This window comes from Elephantulus edwardii, unplaced genomic scaffold, assembly GCF_000299155.1.
Source record: "Elephantulus edwardii isolate Elephantulus edwardi_28Jun2011 unplaced genomic scaffold, EleEdw1.0 scaffold00018, whole genome shotgun sequence".
NCBI classification, from domain to species: domain Eukaryota; kingdom Metazoa; phylum Chordata; class Mammalia; order Macroscelidea; family Macroscelididae; genus Elephantulus; species Elephantulus edwardii.
The window spans coordinates 25,970,652-25,994,806 of NW_006399768.1; the positions used below are offsets into that span (position 1 = coordinate 25,970,652).

Below are 24,155 nucleotides of genomic sequence, written 5' to 3' on the forward strand. Positions count from 1 at the left end.
ACAACAACAACAACACAACTCCTTGCAAACTAGGCCGCCAGAGCTCTCTATGCCTAGACCTAGTCCCCTCATTAATTTCTCAGAGTTGTAATTCTGGCGTGTGTCAAAAGGGAAAATTCAACTTTTTTACTACAATAAGAAAGACACATACAGTCACTTACTGCTGTTGAGTCAGAATTGACTATAAATGAAAGGACGTATTTTTAAAAATATTTATTCTGACCTAATTTTCATTCCACCCAACATCCAGGGAAAATCACTTCATATTGATTACATACTTACCTCCACATTTTCTGCATGATACAGGGCTACCAGTGGCAATGGTCCCATCCAGAATTTTACCAGTGGCATATGTCGATATTCTTCCGAGTACTTAATTACCTGCTGAAAAAATTCTGGGAGAAAACGTATTTCATTTTCAATTAAATAAGTATCTTACTTTTGTAATAATTCTTATTATACTTTTTGAAAGGAAGGAAGGAAGGAAGGAAAGAATGCTTACTTTGGGTAAATACTTAATGTTTCCTAGGCCTTTCAAGTCTAAAAAGTAAACCAAATGATCTCTTTTGAATGATTTAATAACTTAATTAGGCGAGGTAGCACACAACAAACAGCTTAGCTAACTGTGAAATGCCAAACAAACACTGTACTTGGTGAGAGGACAAGGCTAACAGGTTCATGTTAGCTTAAAGCAGATTTCATTTCCTAGGAACCCCTGGGATTGTTTCATTTCTCTGAGTCATGCCTCATGTTGTCCTTTTACACACAGAAAGAACTGCACTGTTATGCTATCCTCAGTATGTGCTCAACAATTTTCTCTACATTTTACTATGCCACCAATCCTTCAACTTGTCAAACCTCTCAGAGCCTTTACAGGGCCTCTTCTTTATGGGAAATTATTCTGGCCAATTTTTGCCTCCAATTCCTACGTTAATGGGCCTTTCAAGATCACAACTGCATTTCCTTGTCCTTGTCCTAGCAATCAGGTATCTCTTTCTTCATGTTGTTTTCCCATAAGATGAACGTCATCAGTTTCAGGGCAGATGGGAAAGATACAAGAGAGTTGTCAAGTCCTGTTGTTGTTGTTAGGTACTGTCAATTCAAGTATGACCAACAGCAAACCTATGGACAACAGACCTGAACCCTGTCCTATCCTGTGCCATCCTCACAACTTCTGACACACTCAAGTCCATTCCTGCAGTGACTTTGTCAACCCACCTGGTTGAGGGACTATCTTGTGGTGCTGCAGTGGGAGGAGGAAGAGAAAGTCTTGTTAAAAAGCCACTGAGCTAACCAGAAAGATCTCTTCGTGGTCAAACAAAGAACAACTTAAGCAATGAAGTAAATAATGGTTACATTGTATTGTATATTGTATGCACAATATACATTAACATAAATATAGGGAGCTCTGATGGTCTAGTCCCCAGGGAGATGCAGTGCTCACCCATTGAGGACTTTCCTTTTTACCACTGACTCTACTTTACCAAGTATGTTAGGCTTGATTCTCTAGAGAAGCAAAAATCAATGAAACTTATATATCTGACGTCAACAGCAAACAAAGTTCAGAGATATCTATCTCAAGGAGTTGGTTCATAGGTCTGTAGAGAGCTGGCAAGTCCCAGGTCCATGGTTCAAACAGCTAGGGAGAGGGCATTCCTGACTCACATAGCTGTGGAGGCTGACAAATACAGTGTTGGCAGTTAAGGTGAGCAACTAGTTCAAGTCCAAAGAGCTCTTCTTTAATATGTACTCACAGTAGGTAACTCCCTTCTTCACCTGCTGATCTGGAAGAATAAGCAACTCAAAGTAGCTATGTGGCATTCTTAACTTTCGGTTCAGTACAAATAGTACTGCATCTCTAGGTAGGAGTTTCCTTCCCTTTGGAACTAAGACTTCCAGATCTACAGAGCAAAGCAGAAATTGTGGGCAGGCCACTAGGTGTAAAAGTGTGTATCATCACTCCATTTTCTGAACCTTAATTTCTGGACCTGTAAATCCTAGTTACTAGGAAAAAACCTTTACATACTGGATGCTGGGTAAGAGCATATATTATTGTCCTGGAAAACCCTACAAAAGTACTATCCAACAAAGTATTGATGCAACCCTGCAAAAGTACTATCATCTAGCTGGCATTGCAATTTTGTATTGAGGTCACTCAGTGTACAATCAATCCAATTACTTTGAGATGATAGGAAACATGGTAAAACCAGTGAATTCCATGAGCATGGACCCACTTTATTTGCTATGAAGTTAGAATCTCCTTGATATGAAACAATGCTCTTGGAATACCTTAACAGCAGATAAGGCAGCCTCTAAGTTCACAGATGATAGCTGTGGCAGAAGCCCTGCACTCAGGAAAGGCAAATCCATCATCAGAGTGTCTATTCCAATAAGAACAAAGTGCTGCATTTGAAAGTTGGAAGTAGTCCAATGCAGTGACCTACCTGCCACCATGTTGCTGGATGGGTATCACACTTCTGACTATTTCTTCTTGTAAGTAAAATGTACAGTCAAATGCACTGTTCTAAATTCTTCCCATTAGGAGGACTTCCCTCTATCCCTGTCCTTTAAGGAGATCTCCGAATGAAGCTGCAGTACTGTCATCATCCACTTTCAAGTGGTACCCATATATCCTGCAGAACTATCTCAAACAAAGAGCCAGTGTCCTTTTCCGCAGCCATCTGATTGTAAGGACCTTCCCATGAGGCCATTGGTCCTGAGTAAGTGACAGAAGGTAATGGACATTTGGGCCACTTTCTCAGATTATTTACTTGTGTCTGTCTTTGGGTCCTGCTCAAGCCCAACACTGTATATACCACTTCCTTATAATAATGTAATAATATGACTCTATGAGTCAGGCAGCACCTAGGTCATGATGTGACACTCAGGCTACATGGTAATTTGTAGTACATAATTAGGGATTTATTCTTTATTAAGGCCCGGGGCCTCAGTCTTATTCCTAAGACGATCATGAAATTCAGGTGGAATTGATTCAACTGGAATTGGAATTGGTTCCGGTGAACTTATATTAATTTTATTTGCCCTCAATTTGAACTTGCATATGAGTAATTGGTGGTCTGACCCAGAGTACACCCTTGGCTTAGATTTGCTGCTGATACTGAGATTCTCCAATGATTCCTATTCAGCCCATCAAGTGAGATCCATGTGTAAAGTTGTTATTTGTGTCTTTTTTAAAAAAAGATATTTGTAATGAATAAATCATTATAAATACAAAATTTGATCATTCTGTTTTCAGCCTCATTTCTATCCCAAGCTCATATTTTTCTACTACTACTCCTTTGTCATTGTTTCCAACTTTTGCATTCCAGTCACCATTTATCATTAACACATCTTTTTTTTTTTTATTAACACATCTTGACTGCATGTTCAGTCAATTTCAATCTGCAAGATTTGGTAAAAATTCTCTATTTCTTCCTCTTTGGCTCTAGATGTAGGAATGTATATTTGAAGTAAATATGTCTTGGAGAGGGTGCAACTGGAGTGTTCTTTGGAGGCAAGAATGATGAGGCTTTGCCTCACATACTTTGGGCACGTTTCTAGGATGGGGCTATTTCTTGGAGAGGGACATGATGTTAGTAAGGGTGGAGGGTCAGTGAAGGAACAGAAGATCATCAACGAGGTGGATGGACAGGGTGTGTAAGGAAGTGAGAAGATGTCACAGGATACAACAGGGTTCACATATGTTGTTCACAGGGTCACTATGAATTGTACTCGACTCAATGGCCCCTAACGACAACAACAAAGCCCAGGGCCAAACAGAAAGCTGTTTCTCCAAAGAAGAGTAGTTGTCTACAGAAGATGGCAGAGCTTTGCTCTGAAATCCCAAGAGTGTACATGGTGATTTATCTCTCACTCACACGTCATGCATCACTGGATCAGCCCGATCACATGGCTCAAGTGGCTGGCTGGCTTATAGGGCACCATTGCTGCTGGAGCTTGCCTTGTTCTGGGACCTCTCAAACCTAGTAGACTTTTTGTGTCCCTTCATAAACAGGCCATTGTGTTATTGTTAGGTGCCAGGGAGTTGCTTATGACTCCTAGTGATCATAATGAATAACAAATCCAAATCTTGCCTTATCCTGGGACAGTCTCATGATCTCTTCCATGATTAAGACCTTTATTACAGTCACTGCGTAAGTCCATCTCATTGAAGGTCTTCATCTCTTTGCTGACCCTCTACTTTTTAATGGATGATGTTATTTTCCAAGGACTGGTGCTTCCTGCCAACATGCCCAAATATTGTGACACAAAGTTTCACTATCCTTGCTTCTAAGAAACACTCTGGTTGCATTTTGTCCAAGATCAATTTATTTGGTTTTTTGACAGTCCATGATATATTCAATACTTTGAGCCAATATAGCAATATTGTAAAAGCATAAATTATTTGTCTTAAGGTCTTAAACTAGTCAGTGACCAATTTTCACATGCATAAGAAGCAAATGATAATATCATGACTTGGATCAGGTGCAGTTTAGTTTTTAAACAAATATTTTTTCTCTTTAACACTTCAAAGAGGTCCTTGACAGCAAATTTGCCCAATGCTACATATTTTAATTTCTTGGTGCTAACTCCATGGTTATTAATTGCAGAATCAAGCAAAATGAAATCCTTGACAATTTCAATCTATTATCCATTTATTAGAATACTTCTTATTTGTCCAGTTGTGAGAATTTTGTCTCATTTCTACCCATCTGTAATCTATACTGTGGACTATATAGTCTTCGACCTTCATCAGTAAGTTCTTCAGGAATTTTCTTCAATTTCAGAAAGCAAGTTTTTGTACATCAGAGGTTGCTAACAGGTCTTCCTCCAGTTCTGATATAAAATAATTTTTTATACAGTTCAGTTATTTGAATTATTATCTCAGGATATAAACTAAAGAAATATGATGACAAGATACAGCCTTGACATATATAATTCTTTTTAAAAAATTAATTAGAGCTTTTATTAAATCAAGTCTTTGGATTAGTATTTCTCATTCTTTTCATTTATATATGCATATTCAAATGACCCTCTGGAGTAATTTGCATAGCACAATACATAGCCCTGTTCCTTTGTGGTGTTTTTACTGGTAAATATATTAATATGTATTGTGTGTATATATATATATATATGTATACATATGTTAGAGGTCAAACAGTACATTACATCCATATTGTTATATACAATAGCTTTTTAATCAATTAGTAGAATAAAGGAAAACAATATAAATTTATACAGTCTTCTGTAATTAAGCCATTCTTTTTACCAGGGTTCTTTGATTTTCATGTTTGTCATTCAAAGGCTTGAATATACCTTTAGTTCTTTCAGCTTGAGAAATGCAGAGTTGTGCTCTTCCCTTTTGGTTTCCTCATGGCAGGTCTTTTTACATTTTATGATAATATTTTCAGTCATCTTTTTGAGTCACCTGTGGAAATCTTCTGTTCAGCTCTTTCACTTCTTCATTTATTCCATCCCGCAGGTACTCTATAACCAAGATCAAATTTCAAAGTCCTGTCTGATATCTATTTTGTTACTGCCTTTCTTTCCTTTTTTTAATGACTTCGCTTTCTGTATATGTGATATCCTTATTGATATCCCACAATTTACATGATCTTGGTAATTATTATTCAATGCATCAGATCTATACTTGAGATAGTCTCTAAATTCCGGTGGAATATCCTCAGGCCAGACTTTGATACTCATGGCCCTATTTTAATTTTCTTCAGTTTCAACTTTAGTATGCATATAAGTACTTTATGCTCTGTCAATTCCCTTGATCCTTAGTCTGTGGACTAAGGTGTGTCTGATTCTGTCCATAGTCTTTCTGAACACTTGCTATGCTTGTGAAAGTTGGACAATGAATACGGATAACAGAAGAAGAATCAATGCTGTTGAGCTGTGATGTTGGAGAAGAGCCCTGAACATATCATGGATGGCCAAAAGAACAAAAAGGCAAGAATTGATGAAGCTTTGCCTCACATACTTTGGGCATGTTGCTGGGGGGATTATTCCTTGGAGAGGGACATGATGCTAGGAATGGTTGAGGGTCAATTAAAGAGAGGAAGACCCTTGATCAGGTGGATTGACATGATGATTGCCACAATGAACTCTAGTGTGTCAGAAGTGTGAAGATGGCACAGGATAGCGTAGGGTTCAACTCTTTTGTTCACAGGGTTATTATGAGTCATATTCTACTCGACAGCACCTAACAGCAACAAAACAACAAGTCCTTTGACTTGTTCTAACTGATAACACTGAGCTTCTCCATAAAATTTTTCCACAGATAAATCTGATTTGATATCTGCATATTCTTTCAGATGAGATCCACATGTATTTGAAAATATAGATTTACAATGAATAAGTCTCTGGAATTACAAAAACGTATCACGCTCTCTCTGGCACTATTTCTCTCACGAGGCCACATTTTTCATCTTCCAACTCTTACTAGGGAACTCTGATGGCCTAATTGTAAGAAGCTGTTCTGTAATCCTGAAGAATTGGTTTGAATCCTTCAGCTGCTCCGTCTGAGAATGATGGCCAATCTCCTGTGCAATTTACTAACTCTGAAAACCTTCTGGAGGGTCAGCTCTGAGTTGACAGCACACAACAACATCAATTTTTATTTGTTTTCAAGAACAAACTGGGAGGAGGGTAGAGAGAATAGTGCAACAATGAATGAGTGGAAGCCCAAAATCTCTGTAAATGTTTATGAAAATTAACAAAATATAATTATAGAAAAAAAAATTTTTTTGTTTTCAGATTTCTGATGCCAATTACTACTAATTATTAATTTATCTTGATAAATGTTTAATCAGTGTCAGACAGAAAACGGTAAAAATCTTAAATTTAAATGTGTATGTTCCCAAGGGGAAAAATAACTTTATGGAGAAGGGGACTCATTAACAACCCACAATATGCAGATGATACGACCTTGCCTGCTTACAGTGAAGACCTGAAGCACTTACTGCAAAAGGTCAAGGGCTATAGTCTTCAATATGGATTGAAGCTCAACAACCAGAAGACAAAGATTCTTATCACTAGGCCAACTGACAACACCATAATAGTTGGAGAAGAGATTAAGGTTGTTAGCAATTGCAGCTTGCTCAGATCCACAATCAACACCAGCAGTCAGGAAATCAAAAGACAAATTGCATTGGGGAAAATCTGCTGTCAGGGACCTCTCCACAGTGCTGAAAAGCAATGATGTCTGTCTAGATATAAAATTGTGCCTAATCCAGGCCATGGTTTTCTCAATTACTTGTTATGCTTCAGAGATGGACAGTGACTAAGGATGACAGAAGAGCAGATGCCTTTGAGTTGTGGTGCTGGACAAGAGTCTTGAACATACCATGGACTACCAAAACCAAATAGGTCTGTCTTGGAGAGGATGAAACCAAGTCTCTCTTTGGAGGCTAGGATTTTGAAGATCTGCCTCACTTACTTCAGGCATGTGGCCAGGAAAGATAGGTCCTTGGAGTAGGGCATCATGCTCAGAAGGGTGGATGGACAGTGCAGGAGAAGAAGCCCCTGGATGAGATGGATTGATACAGTAACTGGGGAAATGAGGATTGGTGTGTTGGAGTTAGTTGAGACTGACTCAGGACAGGGAAGGGTTCAGAGCTGCTCTACATAGGGTTGCTATGCATCGCAGGTGACTCAGTGGAACATAACAACAATAACATACTATGACAGGTTTGGAAGCAGGAGTGGCATCTACTTCCTAATTAACATGCCTCTGGAAGATGAGACCTTTGATAAATGTTGATGGTTGTTGAGGGGCTTCAGGCTTTTTGTTCATGGGGTTGCTGTGAGTCATGCTTGACTCGAAGCCAATCAACAACTATATCTATATATCTATATCTATCTATGTATTTATGAGAAAATAGCAACAAAATACAAAAACTACGGTGTAAGGATTGTTGTTTTTAAGAGTCATCAACGTAACTATGTATGACTCATAATGACCTTATGAATTCTGTTGTATCCTATGTCATCTTCATCATCTTTGACACATTGGAGCTCACTATCACAGTCACTGTCAATCCATTTAATTGAATGTCTTTTCCTCCTTTGTTTATTCTCCACCTTTCCAAGCATGTTTTCCTTTTCCAAAAACCTGCCCCGCTAATAACATGTCCGAGCTATGTGAAAAGAAGTTTCACTATCCTTGCCTCCAAAAAGCATCCCGATTGCAAGTTTTCCAAGACATGTTTGTTTGTTCTTTTGGTACACCATGAGAGGTTCAGGGCTCCTCTCTAACGCTATAATTTAAAGCACTGATTCTTCTTCTGTTATCGTTATTCTTCATTGTCCAACTCTCAGCTGCATAGAAAGTAATTGAAAAGATGGTGGTTTGGATCAGGTGCATCTTAGTCTTCAAGTTGATGCCATTGCTCTTTGGCCCTTTGGAGAAGTGCCTGAGAGCATACTTTCCCAATGCACTATGTCTTTTTGATTTCTTGGCTGCTGGTGCAAACGATGTTGAATGTCGATCCCAGCAAGATAAAATCATTGGCAATTTCTATCTCTTCTTCATCTATCATGATGTTGCGCTGGTGGTGAGGATTTTTGTTTTCTTCATTTTGAGATGTAACCTCTATTGAAGGCTAGACAACAAAATAGTTGAGCAGTATGCAGCAAATCAGTCTTAGAAGAAATTATAACTGAAGTATTCTTGAGAAGCTAGGATGATGAGACTTTAATATACTTATTTTGAACATACCACCATGAAAGAATGATCTCTAGGAAAAGACAAAGTTTAATATAAATGATCGGGGGAGGGGAGAAGAACAACAAACCCAACATAAATCCTCAGTGATGTAGGTCAACACAAAAGCCAAAGGAATTACACAATAGACTCAATGACCACGAGATGGCACAGGCGTAGGCAATGTTTATTTCTGTTACATACCATCATCATGAGTCAGAGCCCAGTCCACAGCAACTGACAACAAACACTCCAGCAAAAGTGTTTAAATGATAAGAGACAAGAAAGACTAAAGAACTCTCATAGACAAGAGTCTGAGGAACACAAGTATTAAATGGAATGTAGATACATAAATGAGTCATAGAATAGAAAAGGGTATTATTAAGAGAACTTGTGAAATTCAAATGAAGATTATAGTTTCGTTAGCTTTGGGATTTTCTTTTTTGTTGTTGTTGGTTGTCATTGAGTAGAGCACGACTCATAGAGACCCTGTGTACTAAAGGTCTAAAGCCTTTCTATTACTATCATTTCTCCAAGTTCATAGAGTTTCCAGAGGCATGTTGTTTAGGAAGTGGATGCCATTCCTGCTTCCAAAGCTGTCTTAAACTGGGAGCTCCAACAAACACTGTCCACCATCGACAGCCATTTATGGTGTTTGACCCCTCAGTGGCATGAGGTTCAGTATCACAGCAAACTCAGATTACCTCAGTACAGCAAACTGACAGAAGAGTGCTGTGCAACTTAGAAGAATGTTCCTCCAAAATAAAATAACACTAGGCCCTTGGCCCACATTTTTAAATACAAGGGCACTCCATACATATTTATGAACAAAAGGTCTGAAGCCTTTCTATAGCTATTGTTGTTTCTCCAAGTTCATAGACTTTCCAGAGGCATGTGGTTTAGAAAGTGAATGCCACTCTTGCTTCCAAACCTGAATCAAACTGGGACCTCCACCAAACATTGTCCACGATGGGTAGCCATTATGGTGTTTGACATACCTATAGCACAGTTGTTCAGCATTACTGCAACTCCAAGTTATTTCAGTATAGCAAATAGACCACTGTTACAACACTTAAAAGACTGTTTCATGCCAAATCAATTAACATTTGGTCCGAGGGCCACAGGCCAGAGGGCCTATCATCTTTTTAAATTCCAGCAAGCCCAACTGTTAATGGACTACAAACCAGAGACCCCAGTCCATCTGACATGTCCAACCTACTGACACCTACTTGTGGACAAAAATAAAGCTAAAAAACACCAAACATTCCATAAGTGACCCTCATAAAGACACAAGAAGCCATCTTGCAGCATCACACAAATTCATTATTATATTGGTTTCTATTTTTCATAACTATTGACAGTTAAGACATTCATATTAGAAGAATCTGAGTGAGGCACAAAAGTTCTCCATGGTGCTCTTGCCCTTTGTTGTAGGACTAAAAATATTTCCAACAAACAAAACTTTTTTAGAGAGAAATGTTTTCTTTTTTTCTTAAGCAAGAGAGTAAGAAGACTGAAGCAAAATTTTAAAAAAAGTTATTGATATTAATAGTAACAAAGAACACAAACATATACAAAAGAAATATAATTTGCTGGTATCTACAGTCTATATTTAGTTTTTGAGATTGAAGTTGTTAAGTTATTTCCTTTTACTTGTCGCCATAGTCAACAACCATGGAAACAGCAGCAGCCAATAAATCAAACATGATCTACTGGAAACATTTTCTACCAAAAACCTTTTTAAATTGTTAAAGTACAAGGCTGTCACTTGAAGACTAAGGTGTGCCTGATGCAAGCCAGGCTATTTTCAATTGCTTTCTATGCATGTGCATGTTGGACAATGAGTATGGAAGACTGAAGAGGAAATAAAGGCTGTGGATCCGCAAATTGTGTTGTGACGAATACTGCGTAGATTATGGCTTCCAGAATAAACAAATCTGTCTTGAGAGATGTGATTTCAGACTGCTTCTTAGAAGCACGATGGTGAGACTTTATCTTGCATACTTTGGGAGTGCTATCAGCAAGGGCCAGTCCTTGGAAAAAGACACCACGCTTAGAAAACCAGAGGGTCAGCAAAGGAGCAGAAGACCTTCAATCAGATGGACGTGCACAGTGATTACAACAATGGGCTTAAACGCAGCAGGAATCATGAGGGCGGCACAGCCTTTCAAGTCCTTCTGTTCATGGGGTCACTATGAGCTGGATACTAATTGGCAGAAGAAAAAAAACAACTAAATTATCTTTAATACAGGCAGAGAAAGCGCATAACTTTAAACTTTATGAGGTGATAGTGAAGCTTTGTAAATGTGTCAAAAATGTGGAAGTGATGATAATAATTATGGAAGTAAGAAGAGTTCCTGTGTAACACCGAGTACAATGAAGAAAAAGTGAATAAAATTGGCTTTCTGTGATTTGTCCTGCAGTGACTATGATAGAAGGACCTTAGATTACACAATTCCCAGTAGCATTGGATGAACACCTATAATAGATATGACCCTTACGCACATATACGGAAAATCTCAAGAAAGAATCACATCTGTAATTCATCACAATAGGGTGAAATAGGTAGGTATTAGAACAGAAGCTTAAATTTGAAGAGTAATTGGTTCTTATTGAGATGGCTAAAGAAATTTCACAAAGAAGATGACAGCTGGATTTTGACAAGCAGTAAAAAAGAAGCTGGAGTGAGCGAGAGAGTGCAGGCATAGCAAGGGAGAAACACGGAGAGACAACTTCCCTGTAAGTTTTAGGTCAATAAAGCACAGCACTGGGGTTGCCAACAGTGGATGATAGCTAGAGTCTTGTTGTTGTTGTTGTTGTTATGTGCCGTCAAATCGTCTGCGACTCATAGCAACCCTATGTACAACAGCCCTAAACCGTGCTCTATCCTGTGCCAATCTCATTGCCTCTGACACACCCATCCCGATTACCCCAGTCACTGAATCAATCCACCTCATAGAGGGTCTTCCCCTCCTGCTCTGTCCCTCTACTCTACCCAGCATGATGTCCCTCTCTAAAGACCTGTCTCTCCTTACAACATGTCCAAAGTATGTCAGACAAAGCCCCAGAATCCTTGCCTCCAAGGAACAGCTTGGTTTAATCCTCTCTAGGATGAATCTGTTTCTTTTCTTGGCAGTCCATGGTACATTCAATACTCTTCTCCAGGGAACTTAATTTTCTTTTATAGAGAAAAAGGGAAACTTTCTGCTGCCAAGTAGCCTGATTGAAGTTACATTTTAGTGTAATACTAAAGTGTCTGAGATGATAGACATCCTTTGGCTGATCTGGAACCACAGGAAGCTTCTAGACCTGACTAAAAGACCAGACTTTAATGCAGACAGATGAGGAGCATTGTCACTGCTCTGTGATTAGGTTGTGTGATAAGTATGGGGAAATAGTAACCATCACTGCCAAGTACAGTGTCCAGGGCAGTGAGAAAAACTCCAGCTTCATTCCCTTGAATATATCTAATCTCCACTCCCACTCCTAGGAGAATGCATTGGCCAGTGCGACCTGGACAGAAATGCATGCCAGGACTCTGTGAGTAAAGGGCAAGGATACAGAGTCTTGCCATCAGAGGAAACGCCTGGCAGTGGTTACAAAGGTTGTCCAGGACCAAGGAAGGATTTGAGACAGCTGGAGAAATGATAACATACTAGGAAGCAAGGCGGTTGTCTTAGGACACAGTTGGTGAAACCTATCATGGAGAGATAGTTGGCATACAAACACACAGGGCTTTCCAGACAAATATCAGGATGACCGACAGCTTCTCTGTGAGTCTTCAGTAGTGGCCCTAGAGATTGTGACATAAGCACCATCTTGACATAGGTGCTCTTCCGGTACTGTGGTTAAAACATTCTGCTGCCAACCAAAAGATCAGTGACCCAAACTGACCAGCTCCTCCACAGAAGAATCATGATGTTGTCTGATTGCATAAAGATCTCAAGCCTTGGGGATCTTTTAATAACCCACCACCACTGAGTAGATTCCAACTCATAGCTACACTCTCTCTGGTTTCTTAGGCTGTAAATCATAGTGCCTGTGGCACTTATCCCTCACAGAGTATCTGATAGGTTCAAATGCAGCCTTTCAGCTAGCAGTTGGACAATTACTTCACTATGCTATATTATGTTTATTTGCTATGACTGGTTATTAAGCCAGATACTGAGTTAAGAAATATTTTAATAACTCAAACTCATTTCCTTTGGCATAAAAATAAACACATAGCTGATCCTCCAGTGGGTTTTCAGAGGCTGTAAATTGCACCAGAGAAGATCTTATCCTGAATATCAACTGATAGATCTGAACAATGCCTCTGGCTTGGGAATACAATAACTTACCCACTAGATCTATTTAAATGCCTTATGTAGTTCATGCACATTCATATTAAAGGTACTTATAAATAGTCATTTTTCAGTTGAGGAAACTGAGTGCAGTCACAGCTAGTCAAGTAGGGAACCTCTATTTACACATAGGCAATCAGATGCCAAAACGTTTTATCTCAATGACTACAGGCAAAACAATAGTTAAAATTGGTGTCTTAGTAGCTGGGTCAGATTACCAGGGTCAAATAAATTTGTGCTAATTTGTTGACTTCCTTGGTCTTGTCTGACAAAAGAAATGTGTAAATCTGAATCCGTAGTTTGAAAATATCAGGTCTGAGAGCTAGGAGCAGCTAGAGAAGGCAGAAGCTGACATAGTGGCTGGAAAATGGAGAGATTGAATCTTGAGAGGCTAATTGGCTGTAAATTGCAATACTCCTAGTGTCATTACTGAGGCTAGAATTTGAATGGTATCCATCAAATGATGGACACTGTCTCTTTTATAAGAGGAAAACTACAGCAGATAAGGAACAGAACTATCTTCGCTAGATGAGCACAATGCAGACTCCCTAAGTACTTTATTGATACTTAAATGACTTGAACAGTTTAGTTTCTTTGGTTAAAAAAAAAGTTTTAGAGGGTAATCTGGGAATTTGGAATGTTTAAAATGTAACCCATAAAATAATTCCGCAGTTACATTTATAAGTAAAGAAAAATAAAACTTTGAAAGATAGCTTAAAGATACTTGCTCTAAGTCAAACCACCTGTTGGTTGCAAAATTGGGAATTGAGCAAAAGGGTTTGTCATATGTAAAACATCTAGTACTTTGGAAGAGTTCATTGCTGTAAAAGATAATATATTGTCATTCTTTCAACTCAGAAAATAATACCAAAAGGAATTATTTTAAATAGACCAATTAGCTCAAAGATTTGTTTTTAAAAAAGAATTATTTACTGGAGATCTCAATTCTTAGAAAAATTCCCCAGAATAATACAATGGAGTTTTTCACTTCCCCAGGGATGTGAAGGTTGGCAATAATTCTGCACAGGCGTATTCTAATGTCATGAAAAATTAGGTTTCAAATTGAGGTAAACCTGACTTTTCGTATTAACCAAGATAAAGTTCATAAATGTGCTTTTTGTATTTCTAAATATGTTCCTGGATCATTGGAAAATCAGTCATGTATGTACTTAGTAGGTGAAGAGTTCACTTAAATTTCTACTCCCAGAAAAGATTTACAATATTTTGTAACCACATCCTCATGAGGCCTCCTCTTATTCTTATGTAACTGAAATGACAGTGTTGTCTTTACTGCAAGGGAGACAAGTTAAAAAGCAAGTACCAAATAATCCTTAAAGCTTTGGAGTAATGTTTTCCCATTGCAAGAACTACTGATTATTAATTTGAGAGGAACTGAGATCTCATCCTGGCTCATTTTAAGACATGTGATCTTGGGCAAATCTTTTAAATTCTATGAAGATCTGGTTCACCTTCTCAATGCTGTTGTTGTGTGTGTTATCAGGCAATAAATCACACACAAAATTGCTCATCTTAATCCTGTGGAGTAACTGGTGGATTCAAACCTTCTGTTTTGGGATTGACTGCTCAGCTTCTTACTAATAGCTGTCCAAAGTTCACTCATTTGCTGGATAAGGAATGGCAAATTCCAGGTATTTCTAGGGGATTTGTAACTTAATGTCAATTTTCTCCCTTTAAGAAAACATAGCAGGAGGATTCGGGAGGTGGGGATCAGAGAGGGTAGAAACAGAAGGGGTGAGGATGGGCTGGGAGTTAATCATAGGGTCCCACAATGCGATGGGTGAAGGGATGGGTGAGTACAGGAAATGGGAATGATGCCGTGTGAAAAACAATATATGCAAACATTAGTAATAAACCAGAATAAAGTAAAATTTTCCTTAAAAAATAGACAAAAACTCTCTAAAAGAGAAGATAATATTTCCATTAAAAACCAATTCATTCTTCAATAAACACAGATATAGAAATCTACCATATAATTTTGCTAAAGGTCCTGCCACCATTATTAATTCATTGCTATTATGCAACCTGTTTAGAGCTAACATACAAAAGTCACGAGAAATTAAAGTCCTATGACTGCAGCAATGGGCTGTAGTGTGTCAAGTTGCGAGGATAGCACAGGATATGACAGGGTTCAGATCTGTCGTTCGTTCGTAGGCTCGCTGTGAGTCCTGGTCGATTCAACAGCACCTAACAACAACATGAAGTCTTGAGAAGAAACAAGAAAGCCTTACAAAGATTTGAGTTTCTTTTTTATTCCAAGCAAATGAAAGAAAGAAGGTGATACTAAGTATTAAAGCATTTACAGTGTCCTGAGGATGTTTGGGACAAGAGTTTACATGCATTGTATTCTGTGCAATAGAGTACAAAAGGCGGATTATGGGAGGGTCTAGGGCAGTTGCACTAGCAATGGCAATGCTAGCAAGTGCAAACCCTTCTCTATTCTGACAGTCAATGTCTCAGAATAACTCTCATAAAGGATGCGGAATAGTCAAAAGGGCGAGCAGGGCCATGCAGACCCCCAGTGGCCTAAGGGGCGTCTGGGACTGCCGGCACCAGGAGGCTCTGAGCCCAGACCTTGGGTGCGGATGCTGCCCTCAGGGCCGTAGTTCCTACCTTTGCCGTCGGTTTTCATCCATGGCGCGTGGCCCACCAGCGGGAAGGCGTAGGGGAGCGACGGGATGGCCCTCATCCGCTGCCATTTCCGCACATAGTTCGCCAGCAAGGGCAGGAGGGTCAGCAGTAGGGTGACGCCCGCCACAAACAGGGCGTTCGCCGCACCCCACAGCAGCAGCTTCTGCCCCGCGGGCACCAGCCAGGAACCCACCATCGCGCTGCGGGCTCCACGCAGGGACCGGGTTGCAACGAACCTAAGAGGACTTGACGGGGACTGGAGAACAAGGACTGGGGCGGGTCCCAGATGGTGGCGGGGTGTGGCCCCCTGGGCTCACGTGCCAGCCCTGGGTTCAATCTTGGCTCTCAGGAGGCGGGTGAGGAGGCTTTTAGCTCCAACTTGGAGCTGGAGTGCGCGCAGATCATTAGTGAGGGTGTGGTGTGCGCCCAGATCAGTAGTCAGAACAGCGCACCCCAGGTCCCGAGAGGCTACTTCAGGGGCTCCTAACCCACTAGAAACAAGTTTTGAGCCACTGAAGCAGCAAGGACAGCACATAATACGCTCTGGCCCCTGTGTTGGGGCGAACTGAAAGGAAAAGAGCAGAAAACACAAATGTTGACACGTGGGGTGGAGCCAGGGAAGAGGTTCGATGCGGGTCAGTCTGGGGACACGGATGGGGGCGGGATTTGGAAGCTCTTGTTAGCAACAGCTTGAAAGTCTCAGACGCCAGAAAGATGCAGACCAATGGAATTCAGAGCAGAGAATGGGATCTGAGGAGGAATCTCAGCTTGACTGAGAAGGAAGTTTTAAAAAGAAAATAAGAGGCAGCTGGTTTAAAAGTCATTGTTTGAAGCTTGCAGTTTTGTTTTGTTCCCCAAGCTGGAATCAACCAACTCACTTCTTTGCGCAACAGGCAGCGCTCTGTCCTGATTGGGGATGAGGGTGGAGACTTGTATCCAGGATCCAGCCTCTGAGTTTTTCAAAGCTGTCTCCTATTTTGACCTAGGATTACCGTGGACATACAACCTTAGGGAATCCAGTACTCAGGCTGCGTTAGAACTTAAATAGACACTGAAAATCTAAATTAGGTTGTTGCGAATTCATTCCAGGCTCAGAACTAAAGGAACGTTGTTGCTGTTGTTGATTGCGAGTTGAGAAGGACTCCTAGCGACTCTATGAACAAAAGACCTAATGCCTTTCTATAACTTACCTCATTTCTCCAAGTTCATAGTTTCCGTAGGCATGTGGTTTAGGAAGTGGATGTCAATAGAACGGGATAAAGCGCAGGGTCTCTGAAAGGACTCAGAAGGTATTCTGTGAAGGTCTAGTAGTAAGAAGATAATAATTGTGGCGTTCTCTCAAAGGGGAGTGGAGACAAACTAGAAAAGGACAGTGAGATGAATGCCTCAGTTTTTCCCAAGAGCTCTATCTATATTCTGACTACCATGTTTTCTCTGGTGGCCTAGTAGGTAAAGAGTTGTGCTGCCAAGCCAAAGGCAAACAGTTTGAATCCATCAGCTGCTCTGCTGGAGAAAGACGGGTTTTGTTGTTGTTGTTTTCTGGGTTTGTTTTTTTTTTTTAAGTGATTTATATCCTTTGAAAACCTTCTGAAGGGTCAACCACGGATTGCTTCCAACCAAACAATACTGTCCAAGTGGAGATATCAATTCTAATCCATGTTTCTTAGTCAATACTTGATACTTCTTAGAAAGCAATGAAGCTAAAAATAATACTTCACCTAATAGTCCCAAAGCAATTTTCAGTTGCTTCCTATGCATCTGAAAGTTGAACAATGAATACTGATGACAGAAAAGGAATTGATACCTTTGAATTGTGGTGTTGGAGAAGAGTATCCCATGGACTGACACAAGAATAAACAAACCTGTCTTGGAGGAAATGTGAAGAGGGAGCTCCTCTGAGGCAAGGATAGTGAAAGTTTATCCTACATACTTTAGTCATATTGTCAAGATGAGCTAACCTTAGAAAAAGACAACATGCTGGGAAAGGTTGAGAGTCAGAAAGAGAGAAAAACCCTCAATGTGATGGATTGGAACATTGGTGTAACAAGTGGCTTGAGAACATCAGAGATTGTCAAGAAGGTACAGAATAGGGCAAAGATCAGATCTTCTGTGCACAGTCCCACTATGAGTTGAGGTCAACTTGATGCCACTTTAAAACAACCAATATGAGGTGATTCTACACTGGAGAAAAGACCTGGCTGTCTACTCCACTAAAAATTATAATCTACACTGAAGATGTCAAGGATTTCATTTTACTTGGATTCACAGTAAACAACCATGCAAGTCAAAAGATATATTGCATAGGGTAAATCTGCTGTCAAAGGCCTCTTTAAAGTATTTCAGAGAAAAGATATCAGTTTAAAGACTAAGTTATGCCTGATTCAAGCCACTGTATTTTCAACTGTTTCCTATGCATCATAAAGTTGAGCAATGAATAAAGAAGATCAAATAAGAATCTATGCCTTTTTTGGTATTGGCAGAGACGAGTGAATGCACCATGAACTGCCAAAAGAACAAATTTGACTTAAAATACTGCCATTGTGCTCTTCAGAGATAAAAATGGTACAACTTCATCTCACATACTTTGGGTATGTTATCAAGTGGGGACAGTCTTTAGAAAAGGACCTCATGCTTGGAAAGCTGGATGGTCAGAGAAAGAGAAGATTGTCACTGAGATGAATTGACACAGTGACTGCAGCTATAGGTTTATGCTACAAAAATTGTGAAAATGGTACAAGATTAGGCAAGGTTTCGATCTTTTGGTTATAGGGTGACTATGAGTAGGAAGGAGTCAATTCAATAGCACCTAACAATCGGCAGTATCAAGAGTTGCATCTACTTCCCAAACAAGACTCTTCTGGAAACTCTATGACTGTAGAGAAACAAGAGTTCTAGAACAAAGTCAAGGTCTTTTGTTCATAGGGTTGCAATGAGTCATGCTCGACTCAAGAGCACTTAACAATAACAACAACAACAATAGGAAGCTCTATGGAGCAATTCTACTCTGTCACATAGGGTTGCTAAAGTCATAATAAATTGTTGTTAGGTTCTATTGAGTGACCTATGCCTCATGATGTTGTTAAATGCTGATGAGTGGAATACAACTTACAGTGACCCATGAACAACACATCAGAACCCTGTGTTATTTGTGCTGTCCTTATCATCCCCAGCACATTTGAGTTCACTGCTGTAGACACTTTATCTATCTATCTAATTGAGGGTTTCCTTTCTTCCCTGGTCCTTACCTTTCCAAGCATGATGTCTTTCTCCAAGTAATAACCTCTCATAACAATATATGCAAAGAAGAGGAGATGAAACTTCCCCATCCTTACTGCCATGGATCACTCCAGTTGCACTTTCTCCAAGATATTTCTGTTTGCTCTTTTGGTAATCCATGGATGTAGAGTCCATATGGAACAACAGGTCAAAGAGTGGGGAATCAGAGAAGTTTGATAAAAGATAGACATAAAATAGTTGGGGAGCAAGAGATGAAAAGACTTCAAGAATATTAAATGATTATTCAGTACAAGTGAAGCTTTTAAGCAAAATCTTCAAATTATTAACAGTATCTCATAAAACAGAAAGTAGTCGTTACAACAAGGAGTAAACCATTCCTCAAGTGTATTCTCTTAGGATAAATAGTTAATAGTGGATTTACAAGGGACATGTTTTTAATGTTCACTCAAAGTCTCATTAAAAAGGTTTTTGTTTTAAGCGCACAGGTATTCTTATCAAAGGTGTTGGTTAGTAACTCTACAGGTTTTTCTGAGTCAGAATAACTTAGTGATCTAAAGACTGTTTATTAGTCAACCATGTCTTAATCTGCTGTCAGAGACCTCTTCAAAGTACTGAAGAGCAATGATGTCAGTCTGGAGACTAAGGTGTTCCTGATACACGCCATGGTCTTTGCAATCACTTGCTATGCATCAGAGAGTTGGACAATGACTAGGGAGGATAGAAGGAGAATCGATGCCTTTGAACTGTGGTGTTGGAGAAGAGGATGGAATATACCTTTGACCACTAAGAGAACAAACAGATTCAACCTGGAGAGAGTTAAACCAGGCCACTCCTTGGAGGCAAGGATTCTGAAGGTTCATCTGACATATTTTGGACATAGTTTTGCAAGGAGGAGCCAGTGCTTGGAAAGGGATGTCATGGTTGGCAGGGTGGAGGGACAGCACAGGAGAGGAAAACCCTCAATGAAATGGATTAATTCAGTGGCAGGGGTAATGAGGGTAGATGTGTCAGGGACAATAAGGTTAGCACAGGATAGAGTAGGGTTTAGGGCTGTTGCACATAGGGTCACTATGAGTCAGTTGCAGGTGACTCAACAGCACATAACAACAACAACAAAAACATGTCTCGGGCTTTTTTTTATTGGTCACAGTCCTCTTTTAACTCCACACATGGGCTACGTAGTACTCTTCTCCAACACTACAACTTAAATGCATTGATTCTGCTTCTTTCATTCTTACTCATTGTCCAGCTCTCAGATTCATAGCAGGTGATCGGAAAGATGATGGCTTAAATAAGATGCATCTTTGGCTTTAAACTTACATCATTGCTCTTCAGGACTATGGTGATCCTTGACATCAGACTTTCTCAATGTCATATGTCTCCTGATTTCCTGACTACTGGTACCACGGGTATTGACTGTGCATCCAAGAAAGATTAAATTGTTGAGAGTTTTCATCTTTCTCTGTGAATTATGATGTCTGTTAGTACAGTGGTGAGAGTTTTTGTTTTCTTAACATTGAGATGTAATCCATATTAAAGTTTGCAGTCTTTGATCTTCTTCAACAAGTGCCTCAGGTCCTCTTCACTTTTGGCAGGCAGTGTTGTAGCATCTGCATAGCACAGGTTGCTGATGAATCTTTCTCCAATTTTTTTTTTCTTCCTCCAATCCTGATGCTACATTTTTTTTTTGTAAAGTATAGCAGAGAGTACCAGAGGAATGTCTAGCTGTGTTTCATTGACTATGAAAAGGCATTTGACTGTGTGGATCACAACAAACTGTGGCTGACTCTGAGAAGAATCAGAATCCTAGAACATTTGATTGTGCTTATGTGAAACCTATACCTGAACCAAGAGGCAGTGGTCAGAACAGAGGAAGGAGACACTGCATGGTTCAAAATTAGGAAGGGTGTACACCAGGGATGTATTCTGTCTCTATACCTTTTTAATATATATGCAGAACAGATGAACTGGGAGGCTGGTCTGTACAAGGAGGAATGTGGCATCAGGACTGAAGGAAGACTCATCAACAATCTGCATTATTCAGATGACACAATCCTGCTTGCTGAAACTGAGGAGGACCTGAAGTGCTTGCTACAGAAGGTCAAGGACTGCAGCCTTCAATATGGATTGAAGCTTAATATAAAGAAAACAAAGATTTTCATCACTGATCCAATTGTCAGCATCATGATGAATGGTGAAGAGATTGAGATTGTTAACAGCTTTAGTTTGCTTGGCTCCACAGTCAACACTCTTGAAACCAGAAGCCACGAAGTTAAAAGACATATTGTGTTGAGAAAGTCTGGTGTCAGAGACCTCTCCAAAGTACTGAAGATCAATGATGTTATTCTGGAGATTAAGGTGCACTTGATACAGGCCATGATCTTTGCAATCACTTACTATGCATCAGAGAGCTAGACAATGACTAGGGATGGTAGAAGGAGAATTGATGCCTTTGAGCTGTGGTGTTGGAGAAGAGCATTAAATATACCACGAGCTGTTAAGAGAACAACCAGTGTCATAGTAGAAAGGGTAAAATCAGGCTGCTCCTGGGTGGCAAGGATTCTACAGCTTCATCTGACATAGTTTGGACATGTTGCAAAGAGGGACCAGTCCTTGAGGTGGGAAGTTATGTTTGGGAGAGTGGAGGGACAGCGCAGGAGAGGATGACTCTTGATTAGATGGATTGATTCAGTGACTGAGGTAATGGATATAGATAGGCATGTCAGAGAAAATAAGATTGACACAGAATTGAGCAGGCTTTAAGGCTGTTGTACTTAGGGTCACTATGAGTCACAGGTGACTCGATAGCACATAACAACAATAACAACAACAACAACAACACAACTGAAATACTGCTGAAGACCATTTAAAAAAATAAAAAAACGTATGTTACAATACATACCAGACATTCAATCTGGGCTTAGAAGAGGTCATGGCACCAGGGATATCATTGCTGATGTCAGATGGATCCTGGATGTGAGCAAAGAACCCCAGAGGAATGTCTACGTGTGCTTTCTTAACTATAAAAGGAATTTTATTGTGAGGACCATAACAATTTATGGCTAACATTGAAAAGAATGCGAATCCCAGACACTTTATTGTGATCATGTAGACTATTAGCAACTAATGCCAAGAACAACATTTTTAAAAGGAATTCTTACTTTTCATCTCATAGTGTTTCATTGACTATGCATTCGACTGTGGATCACAGCTAACTGTGCCTAACTTTGAGAAGAATGGAATTCCCAGGCACTAGATTTTGCTTATGCTAAATCTGTACTTGGACCACGAGGGAGTTTTCAGAACCAAGCAAAGAAACACTTGATGGATAAAAATCAGAAAAGGTGTGCAACAGGGTTGCATCCTGTCTTCATATTTTTTCAGTCTATATGCAGAACCGATCATCTGGAAAGCTGGGCTCTCTCAGGAGGCTTCAAGATTGAAAGAAGACTTATCAACATCCTTCATTATGCAGATCACATGACCTTGCTTGCCCAAACTGAGAAGGATCTGAGGTATTTGCTGCAGAGGGTCAAAGACTGCTGCCTTCAATATGTATAGAAGCTCAACATCAAGTGATCAAAAATTCTCAGAACTGAGCCAATTAGCAAAATCATGATAGATGGTGAAATGATTGAGATTGTTAACATCTTCAGTTTGCATGGCTACACAGTCAACTCTTGGTACCAGCAGCAAGGAAATCAAAAGACGAATTGCAGTGGAAAAACTATTTTTTAGGGTACTCAAGAGCAGTGGTATCAGTCTGGAGACTAAGGTGCACCTGATCCAGGACATGATCTTCACAATTACTTGTTGTGTATCAGAAAGCTGAATAATGCGTAAGGATTATAGAAGGAGAATTTATGCCTTCAAGTTGTGGAACTAGAAAAGACTATTAAATATACCATGAGCTGTTAGGAGCAAAAGCAAGTTCATTCTGGAGAAGGTGAAACCATGACAACAAACAAGTTCATTCTGGAGAGGGTGACACCAGGCTGCTTCTTGTAGGCAAGAATTGTGAAACTCCGTCTGACTTACTTTGGGCATGTTGTAAGGACGGACCAAACCTTGGAGAAGGACCTCAATCTTGGGAGGGTAGAGGTACAGCACAAAAGATGAAGATACGGGTGAGATGGATTGACTCAGTGACTGGGGTGATGGGGGTAAGTGTGGCAGAGACAATGAGTTTGGCTCAGGACAGAGCAGGGTTCAGAGCTGTTTTACACAGGGTCACTAAGTCACAAGTGACTTGATGGCACATAACAATAATAACAACAAGGGATTAATAGTGATGTGTCAGTTTTCCTTTGAGGAATAATGTGCATATAAACCAAGAAATGGTATTTCCATAATCTAGTAGTCATGGGAAGGCTGGCCAGTGAATAAGGTAGACTGAAGAAGGATTGATGTCTTTTTGAGATATGTTGGTGAAGAATATGGAATATAACATAGGCTGCTTGGAAAACAATCTGTCTTGGAAAAATTACAGTCAGAATAATCTTTAGAAGTAATGATGAACTTCCTCTCAAGTATTTTGGCCAGGAGGACCCAGATTCTGAACAGGGACATTATGATTGATAAAGGAGAGAATCATAAAAAAGATTAAACATTCAAAGAGTTAGATTAACGCTGGTTTCAACAACTATAGAAATGATTGTAAGGACGTTACTTTATTTTTACATTTGCAATCACACATGCCATATGTGTGTGTGTGTGTGTATAATATTGTCATAGGTCATTTAGAATGACACTGTTGATTGTTCAGACATTTGTGAATTTTCTCTTCATATTTCCTTTATAAATAACTTATAACATTCTAATTTTTAGATTAATTTTACCTAATTGAGAACATATTGAATAAATTTTAAACTTAAATAAATTTTAATTAATTTCCTAAACAATTGTTAAATTTCCATTTAAATTTGTTTAATATATTTTTGTAAATATTTCACATATACATTTAAAGACTGTGCATTCTACAATATTTAGTTGTAGTCTGTATTTGCAATTAAGTCAAATATGGTTTTGATATTGCTTAAATGTTTCTACTTATTCCATTATTAACTCTGGCAAAAGTTAGCTAAGCTCATTAATACACTTAATGTATTCTCATTTTCATTTTTAGTTTGAGCTTACTATACTTGAATTTATGTTATTATGTGCATATAAATATAAGATTGTCACATCATTATATATGAGTTAATATTTCTTTTATT

General features: G+C 39.4%; 1 pseudogene; it reads right to left on the reverse strand.

Moving 5' to 3' along the window:
- LOC102864391 overlaps window positions 1-15,898 on the reverse strand; it is a 44,109-nt pseudogene extending 28,211 nt beyond the window's left edge.
- Between the last annotated feature and the right edge of the window lie 8,257 nt (window positions 15,899-24,155).